Genomic DNA, 9,541 nt, shown 5'->3' with positions numbered 1-9,541 from the left:
GGGGTGGTTGCTTGTACCTACAGTGACCTCTCACCCAAGATCATTTTCTCTTTAGGGAGAAGTGATTCAGACACTTCTGAAAATGGTTGTGAAAGTCTTCTGTCCTTGGTGTTCACCTATTAGGTAATCCTAATTTCCAGCCAGGTAATTACAGTTCTACTTGGACTATTTCATATTCTCACAACTCATGGCATAAGAGCTTTTAAGAAGCTTAGTCCATTCCCATTCTCCATTTGCTTCCAGAAAGGTTGGCACTAATCCAGCAAACAAAGCACCGGAGTGCCATAGCATATGCAAACTGATTCCTCTCACCACTATAGGAGCTTCAGCCCAAAACCTAGCTTTGAAAAGTAAGAAAGAAGAAAACTAAGGACCTTCATTTGGGTAAGTGGTATTTTTCTATCAAGAGTGGTTTCTTTCTTCAGAGGATTAAAAAAAAGAGTTAAGAACAGAAGATTCAGCTCTACTGAAATCTTCTGCATTGGAAACCACGTTATTCCATCCTTGACAAGTGGCAGTGCTGGTTGGGGTGATGGAAATAATACTGCAAAGAATTTGGAGAGTACTATATATTGGGAAAATGGGACGTGGTGGCGCTGGAGGTTAAGGCGCAGAAGCCTCTGTGCTGCACGGTTGGAAGACCAAGCAGTCATAAGATCGAATCCATGCGATGGAGTGAGCACCCGTCACTTGTCCCAGCTCCTGCCAACCTAGCAGTTTGAAAGCATGTAAAAATGCAAGTAGATAAATAGGTACGACTTTGGTGGGAAGGTAATGGTGTTCCGTGTCTAGTCACGCTGGCCACGTGACCACGGAAACTGTCTATGGACAAACACTGGCTCTATGGCTTGGAAACAGGGATGAGCACCGCCCCCTAGAGTCGGGAACCTTTACCTTTACCTATATATTGCGGAAAGCTACTATTAGGTAAAAGAAGGGAAGATACTTAAAAAAAAAAAAATTCCCTCACTCCATGTGAGCTTCAGGGCTATAAATTCAGCACTCAGGATGCTCACGATAAGAAAGAAAAATGCATCCTTATTGTTTGTTTATATATTTATTTATTTATTGAATTTATATCCCGCCCATCTAGTCAATAGACTACTCTGAGCGGCGTACAACATATAAAATAAACAATTTAAACTATAACAATAATATAAGACATCATAATCAAACTGATTCAAGATGGAAAAGGTAAAAGGTAAAAAGAGTAAATCAAGTAGTAGTTGGAGGGAAGGCCTGCCTATGTTCCAAGGAATCCTTTCAGGATAAGAAGGGATAAAATCTACACTTGGGCATGGAAGATCCTACAGGAGAATAATTTTCAAGCAGTCATTTGCAGCCTGATGTCAAAATACCCAATCACACCTGGCTATCTGTATGTGTTTCACTTCCCTCACTCATGTTACTTTAAATACAGTGTTACTGTATTTAGTCTAACAACTCGCAAACAAGAGTAGGTTGCTACTGTATGGTCTAAAAGTATTGACATACATATTTAGTCTTTATCAACCTTTTCATTTGTTTTTCAAGTGCCATTCTTTAATCATCCTTCAAAGAAAAAACAGCAACCTGAAAGCAGTTGCATAGTTTTCCAGGTATTGTGTATGGAAATGTATGGCGTGAATCCATATTTGGGACTGGCAATTGAATCTAGGCCCGTGTTACTTGTTTCTGATTATTGGGTGAGGACAGAGGCAACATATACAGTATTTCCAATCATGATTCACCTTTTTTGAAAGAGTAACAAAGATTCTTGAGGCAGATTAAAAACTAATGAAGTGGGTGGTTCACAAAACTTCTGACAAATTATACTTGTTATTTTATAAGTACTCTGTGTAAATGACCAGCTACGAAGGTGGTGTTGAAGTGAGTTTTTTGTTTTGTTTTTGGGATCACATGCTAAGCTTCCTGGAAGATGGGCTGCAAGCAAGAGATGGTTTGTACCTCACAAGGACTGGGGAGAATGGATTTGGCCACACCAGAAATAACTTCATCAGGAGGGCTTTAAAATGAACTGGAAGGGGGAGGGAGACACAAGCACAGAGGTAAAGAACAATGATAGTTGGAGTTTACTACCAACCACCCAATCAAGGAGAGGATGAGGATGAAACTTTTGAAAAACAAACTGCAAGGATTTCAAGGAGACACAATGCAGTTATCCTGATATCCGTTGGGAGGCAAATTCTGCCAAGTATGGCCCTTCCAAAATATTCCTGGCTTGTGAAGCCAATAATTTTCTCTCCTACAAAAAGTAGAGAAAGAAACCAGAGGACTAGTTAGCCTTGACTTGATTCTAAGCGGCAGAGACAATTTGGTGGGACAAGTGGCAGTAAGGGGAACTCTGGGCAATAGTGACCATGCTCAGAGTCTACGAGAATTCTTGATTTCAAGGAAACTATAGCAGAATGTAGCCAGGCATATATGCCAGATTTTTAAAAAGCCAATTTTAATGAACTCAGAACAAGGATAAGTAAGGCTATCCTTACATTAGGTTATCCTTTCCTAGGTACCTTAAGTGATTCAATCCCAAACACTGTTTTATTTGAAGTAAATGGTATGCATTTGGAGATATAGAGCTTCTCCATCTTTGCCTGCAGAGAATATAATCAATTTGATTTCAGTATTGCCAATGAAATGGTGTTCTTTTCACTTGTTACAATTCTACATTCTACTTCAAAACAGGATAACCTTTGTTCAATTTCAAAGGAGGCACTGGAGAAATCAGAGGAATTATTTACCACAGGATAGCATCTTGGTACTATTATATTTACACACAAAATTTTACATTCATTCATTCATTCATTCATTCATTCATTCATTCATTCATTCATTCATTCATTCATTCATTCATTCATTATTGGATTTTTATCCCGCCCTTCTAGACAGGAGTCTACTCAGGGTGGCTTACAATATATTGTGCACAAGCAACTTAAAACAATAATTAAAAATCTACAGTAATACTATAATCAAGATAGAAGGATAAATAGCAAACCCAAGAAAAGTAACAAGTCAAGTATTGGCAGGAGGGAAGGCTTACCTAAAGAGCCAAGTATTTAATTGGCTCTTGAAAACACCCAGCGATGGTTGCCAGGCAGATCTCTGGTGGCAAGCTGCTCCAAAGTTGAGGGGCCACCTCCAAGAGGGCCCGGTTTCTTGTTCTTTCTTTCTGGGCCTCTCTCAGCGTCAGGCCCCTCAGCCGTTTTTCCTGGCTATGGTGAGTGACTCGAGTAGATCTAGGTGAGAGGAGTTCTGCCAAGTATCGAGGTCCTAAACCGTTTAGGGCTTTGTATGTCATCATTAACACTTTGAAGTCAAACCGGAAACGAATGGGCAGCCAATGCAGAGCAGCCAGAATGGGAGAGATATGCTGGAATTTTCTCATTCCACTAAGTAATCTGGCTGCCGCATTCTGCACCATTTGAAGCTTCCGCATCAATCTCAAAGGTAGCCCCACGTAGAGCTCATTACAGTGGTCTAATCTCGAGATTACGAGCGCATGGACCAGAGTGGTGAGGGCCCCGCCATCAAGATAGGGATGCAGCTGGGCAATCTGCCACAGATGGTAATTGGCGGAGCGGACCACTGACGCCACCTGCGTTTCCATGGTGAGCGCCGGGTCCAGATGTACTCCCAAGCTGTGAACCTCACTCTTCGTGGTGAGAGTCACTCCCCCCCCAAAAAGAGAGGGAGTTTCCCAACCACCAATGGAGGGGCCACCCACCCTCCGGATCTCCATCTTGTCCGGGTTCAGCCTCAACCCATTCTCCTGCATCCATTGCAGTACGGCCTCCAGGCAATGCTGAAGGGACAGAACGGCATCCACTGAAGTAGGTGAAAAGGAGATGTAGAGCTGGGTGTCATCAGCATACTGATGGCAGGAAGCTCCACACCCCTTGATGACCCCACCCGACGGCCTCATATAGATGTTAAACAGCATTGGGGAGATGATTGAGCCCTGCAGAACCCCACAATTGAGATTCCACGGGGCCGAGACACTCTCCCCAAGCTGAACTCTCTGAGGACGGTCCTCCAAGTAGGATCAGAGCCTGACAAATGCCAGGCCACTGATTCCCAACTCAGAGATCCTCCCCAGGAGGATACTGTGGTTGACTGTATCGAAGGCGGCTCAGATATCGAGGAGGACCAAGAAGGACATTTTGCCCCATCAGCCTCCCTCAACAGGTCATCCAGCAGTGTGACCAGTGCTGTTTCTGTGCCGTGGCATGGCCTGAAGCTCGACTGGAATGGATCCAGGGCATTGGTTACATCCAAAAGAGCCTGAAGCTGATCAGCCACCACCCTCTCGACCATTTTAATAAGGAAAGAAACATTGGCAACGGGCCTATAATTGCCAAAATTGTCCGCCACCAAATTTGGTTTCTTTCTTATGGGCCTAATGAGTGTTTCCTTGAGGGCAAGAGGAACCTTGCCCTCCTGGAGAGACCCATTAATTATCGCAGTGGCCCATTCCGTTGTTACAGGCCTGGCAGCTTTGATTAGCTGGGCTGGGCAAGGGTCAAGGGATGAGGTGGTGACCCGGCAGCGATCAAGCACTTTGTCCACCATATCTGGCGTCACAGGCTGAAAAAATTCAAGACTCACCGGGCAAGGCGGAGTGCTGGACATCTCTGCTCAATCCACTGTATTTTAAAAAGGAGAGAGACCCCGATGGATGGCCTCCACTTTAGATTTTAAAAATGCTGCAAAATGGTCAGGTGAGATACTAGTAGGAGGCCCATTACCTAGACCAGTGGTTCTTAACCTTTGTTACTCGGATGCTTTTGAACTGCATCTCCCAGAAACCTCAGTCAGGACAGCTAGTGGTGAAGGCTTCTGGGAGTTGCAGCCCAAAACTCCTGAGTAACCCAAGGTTAAGAACCAGTGACCTAGACCAATTCCAGAAAGAATAATACGGAAAAGTTCCGCCTGCTGATTTGAAGCTTTGCTTATCCGGTCAGCAAAGTGTGATTGTCTAGCAGCCTTCACCTTAGCGAGGTAATGGTTAGTCGCGATCCCGACAGCTTTCTTATTATAATCCATTGGTTTCTGTCTCCAACTGCACTCTAGCTGTCTCCTATTTCGCTTCATAGCTCGCAGCTCCTGGTTAAACCAGGACCTGGCCAAGCTCTACGCTGGAGAGGGCATTTAGGAGCGATCGTGTCTACAGCCCTAATGGCGGCAGCAAGCCAGCCATCAACCAGAGCCTTTAATACAGTGGTGCCTCGTATAACGAGTGCCCCGTTTAACGACAAATCCGCATACCGATGCGGATTTTGCGATCGGAAAAGCGATCGCATACCGATGTTGCCTGTGGGGAAAAATCGCTTTGCGATGTTTTCCCCATAGGCACCATTTTCCCCCAGCTGAGCGGCGGGAGCCTCCCAAGGAGCGCTTCCGCAGCTCAGCTGGGGGAAAATGCCTGCGGTGGCCTTGGAAGGACCCTTCTGAAGGGTCCTTCAGAGGCCACCGCCGGGATTCCCCTTCCCCGCGGTCGGCTTCCCCGGCCATGGTCGGACTGTCAGGAGTCCGACCATGCCTGGGGTAGTCGGCCGCGGGTGGGATCCAAGCCGCGGGGGGGTGGAAGGCATGGCCGGGCTCTTCGGCAAGCCTCGGCGGCTGCCAAAGAGCCCATCCATGCCTCCGATCCTCTCCCCACGGCTTGAATCCCAGCCGTGGGGGAAGGGTGGAAGGCATGGCCGGGCTCTTCGGCAACTGCCAAGGCTCGGATCCAAGCCTCGGCGGCTGCCGAAGAGCCCATCCATGCCTCCGATCCTCTCCCCACGGCTTGGATCCCAGCCGTGGGGGAAGGGTGGAAGGCATGGCCGGGCTCTTCAGCAACTGCCACGGCTCGGATCCAAGCCTCAGCGGCTGCCGAAAAGCCCATCCATGCCTCTGATCCTCTCCCCACGGCTTGGATCCCAGCCGTGGGGGGAGGGTCGGAAGCATAGCCGGACTTCAGCCGGCTAAGAGGCCAGCGATCGGGCAGGAGGAGGTCGGGTTTTCAGCCGGCTAAGAGGCTGGCGATCGGGCAGGAGGTGGTGGGGGAATCTTCCCACCTCCTCCTGACCGATCGCCGGCCTCTTAGCCAGCTGAAGTCCAGCTATGCCTCCAATCCTCTCCCCACGGCTTGGATCCAAGCCGCGGGGTGGTGGTGGAAGGCATGGCCGGGCTCTTCGGCAACTGCCGAGGCTCGGATCCAACCCTCGGCAGTTGCCCATGGCAGGGCTAGCCCCCGCGGGTCCGATCCAAGCCGCGGGGGGAAGGTGGGGAGATCGGATGCCTGTCAGGCATCCTGGGTTTGGATCCCACCCGCCGCCGGTTACTCAGCCTTGGGTAACTGGCGGCGGGTGGGATCCGAGCCCAGGATGCCTGAAAGGCATCCGGATCCCCCCGCTCTCCCACCCTCCCCCCACGGCTTGGATCGGACCCGCGGGGGCTAGCCCTGCCATGGCTGGACTCCCAAGATGCTTTGCTGTGGTCCACCTGCCCAGCATAAAACAGGAGAGAGACACTGGCTGGATCCCAGTGCAGATTGGGTGGCATCCCCTTCCCTCCCATCCCCCCAGATTTTGTTCAAGGCTTGTACTAGTTTTTTTTTTCTCTTGGGAGTTTGGGGGTGGGTTCCACTCCAAGATTTTTCTGTTGGTTATCATCTTCCTTTTTCATGTTGCAACTTTGTTGGTGATTTGGAGCATTGGAATGGATCCAGGTGGTGGGAGAGCAGCAGGTGGGGACCTGCATGCCCTGGACAATAGGGGAGGGCTAAAGCATGGCATACCTTATATCCGTGAGCAGAGTACGCCATTCTCTCTTACTTAATGGGGACCTCAGGGAAGCCCGGAAATGGTAGGTTGGCCTGAAGGAAAAATAAGTTTTTCTACAGATCCAGATTCCAAATATGAGTGGTGGGGACTGACAATATCTCCTGCCTGAGAAAACACTCTCTCACTGGGCATACTAGTTGATGGGCAAGACAGCATTCCTACGGCCACCTTGGCTAGACCTCTCCAAACAGTCTCCTTTTCAGCTGGATAAGATAAAGAACTGGTCTCTTTTGGTTTGCAGGGCTCCGCTACCTCTGCTTCTTCCATGTCCTTCCTCTCAGGTGGTGACTCTGGAGGAATGACCTTGCCATGCTTGTCAAGACAGTGTCTTAGAAAGCTTACCCCACCCCATTGGAACACATTGAATGGGTTTCTATGCATTTCAATTGGGTTTTTATTTTTGCTTTACGATGTTTTCGCTTAATGGTGATTTTCCTGGAATGGATTATTGTCGTTAAGCGAGGCACCACTGTACTTTGTTTTTAATTCTGTTCTTTTTAATACTGTGAGTTGCCTTGCATCCCCTTATTGGGAGAAAGGTGGCCTAGAAATAACAAGAAATATTTTCCTTGTATCTACAGCAACAGCTCAGTGCCTGGGACACTGCAGTGAAAATGTCTGGCCACCATTCTAGCCCACCCAGTTCTAGGAGGTATGTGTGTGTCTTCCACTACCTTGAACTATGAGGTTGAGAGTACAGTAGAGGCCATACTCCACACCTCTTTCATCTGCCAACATGTTTGCCCCATTGTCTGTGACTAGCTGTAGCTAGACTCCCCTGCTGCAGCATGTCCCTCAGAGCCTATGGCATGTTGTCATCCATCACAGCCACATTCAATCAGGCCCACCTTCCTATGTTGTGCTACGCCTGATGCCTCCACCTCTCATCTGTCTTCTGCCAGGGAGATCGGCATGTTGTGTACCTTGGCTATCCCAGATGTCATTTATAAAATAGACTTCCTGTGCCCTGGCCAACTGCTGCTGTACCAGTTGCCTGACACCCCAATATAAATCTGGTACTACCTTGCAGCTAAGGGTCATCCAGGATGGCAGTTGGTAATGAGGTGCCACTTCTGCTACACACCTATGGACACCAGTGTTCACCAAAGAGAATGGCTGGTCACTCAGGCCTATCATCTCCCTTAAATGACAAGTAATCCTGTTTTTTTTGTTTGCTTGTTTGTAGGAGGCCTTTTCCTACCACCACTCCAAGCTACTCCCATGTTCTTGGGATGTGGCATTTGCTGCCCCCCACCTCTTGCCATTTGCCCATCTACCTCCTTGCTTCCCTGGACTGGTGACTCAACCTCTGCCCTGGGATAACTCTTACCATTCTCCATAAGGAAGCCACCTGCCCCCACCATACCCACTTCATATGCCAGCAGTGTTGCCCTGTGCCGAGTCTTCAGGTGCCTTCAGCATGTTGCTGTTGGAGATGTGAACCAAGGGAGAACAGTGCCTTCTTCATAGTCTTTCTTGGCACCTTGCCCTGGCTGAATTCCACAAATATGTCACTGAAAAATATCTGAGGTTCACTCCTCTCTGTCCCAACTGGCTATTTCTACCACATCCACATTTCACACTGCCTGCAGGCTCTACCCAAAGAACAGAATCTGATTCTTTAACAGCAGAACTCAAACCCTTCCAGTGAGAATCACACACACACAATCTATAAACTTTTAGATGCCCATTTATATAAAATATAGTTAATGTATTTTAATTGTATTGTCTATTAACAAACAAACAAGAATTTAAAGGAAGACACAGGAACCAAATAAGGCATTTGACTTATTTATAATGTTGACCTTCCTGATGGGCCTTTTGTGTCTAAACTAGAGACCTAAACAATTTTCCCTCTAATTCTCCGGAGCTGTACACAGAAACTCTGCCCCCTGCATGTGGAGTTCCAGCTGCAAACATGCAGATACACTTGCTCAGCTGCATGTGCCCAATGCAGCGATGCGCACCTGCACAGTTTAGCAGGAACATTGGACCTAAAACACGAAAGAGGCTCCCTTTATGTAATTTATGCTATTTCTACTATTCTAAATGCAAATGATGCATGTTTTTGAAAGAAGAGTGCACAAAGTTTCATGTATCTTTTGTGTAGCCTTTCATGCCCTTTCACCCTTTGTCTGTCAAATTACCTCAGAAATTCTTCATCCAATACCATTGCAAGGGCTGTGAGCAGCCAATCTGAACATCGAGAAGGTAGCAGGAATTTGAGGTATGTAAAAGGGCCTGGATCCCAGTAAGGAGTGGTCTTTGTTTCAGTCGTTCCTTCTGGGATCACTGTGTGCATAGCTCCTAGTGCCCTTCATCTTGGATTGCTACTGCTGTGCCTCCATCTTGAATCCTGTCTTCTTCTCTTTTGGCCTTTTCTCCATGATTTTCAGTGGGGATCCTTCCTTCCTGTTCACTTTTGCTGCTGCTGCCAGACAGCCTGTCCATGTCAGCATGCCTCCTTCAGATTGTTTTTTGTATTTATACTCTTGATTTCCTTGGGAATTTTCCCCCTTCTCCTTCTCCTTCTCCTTCTCCTTCTCCTCCTCCTCCTCCTCCTCCTCCTCCTCCTTGGCTCTTTCTTTTCTTGGATAATTTTTGCTACTTGTACTTGTAAACTAGTACCTACATAGGTTTGAGGATTAATTTTCCTTCTCAATTACTGTTGCCAGCAAAGATCCCTTTAAGGTGTGTGGCTGCACATGCACACA

General features: G+C 47.5%; 1 long non-coding RNA gene across 1 annotated transcript; it reads left to right on the top strand.

Annotated features, from left to right (window-relative positions):
• The first annotated feature begins 66 nt into the window (after nt 1-66).
• On the top strand, nt 67-7,557 carry LOC144588420 (uncharacterized). Its single transcript, XR_013543983.1, has 2 exons — nt 67-384; nt 7,409-7,557. It is a non-coding gene; the product is annotated as an uncharacterized LOC144588420 (long non-coding RNA).
• Nucleotides 7,558-9,541: the final 1,984 nt, after the last annotated feature.

Source organism: Pogona vitticeps, chromosome 3 (assembly GCF_051106095.1).
Source record: "Pogona vitticeps strain Pit_001003342236 chromosome 3, PviZW2.1, whole genome shotgun sequence".
NCBI lineage: Eukaryota > Metazoa > Chordata > Lepidosauria > Squamata > Agamidae > Pogona > Pogona vitticeps.
This window is presented reverse-complemented; position numbering and strand designations above follow the sequence as displayed.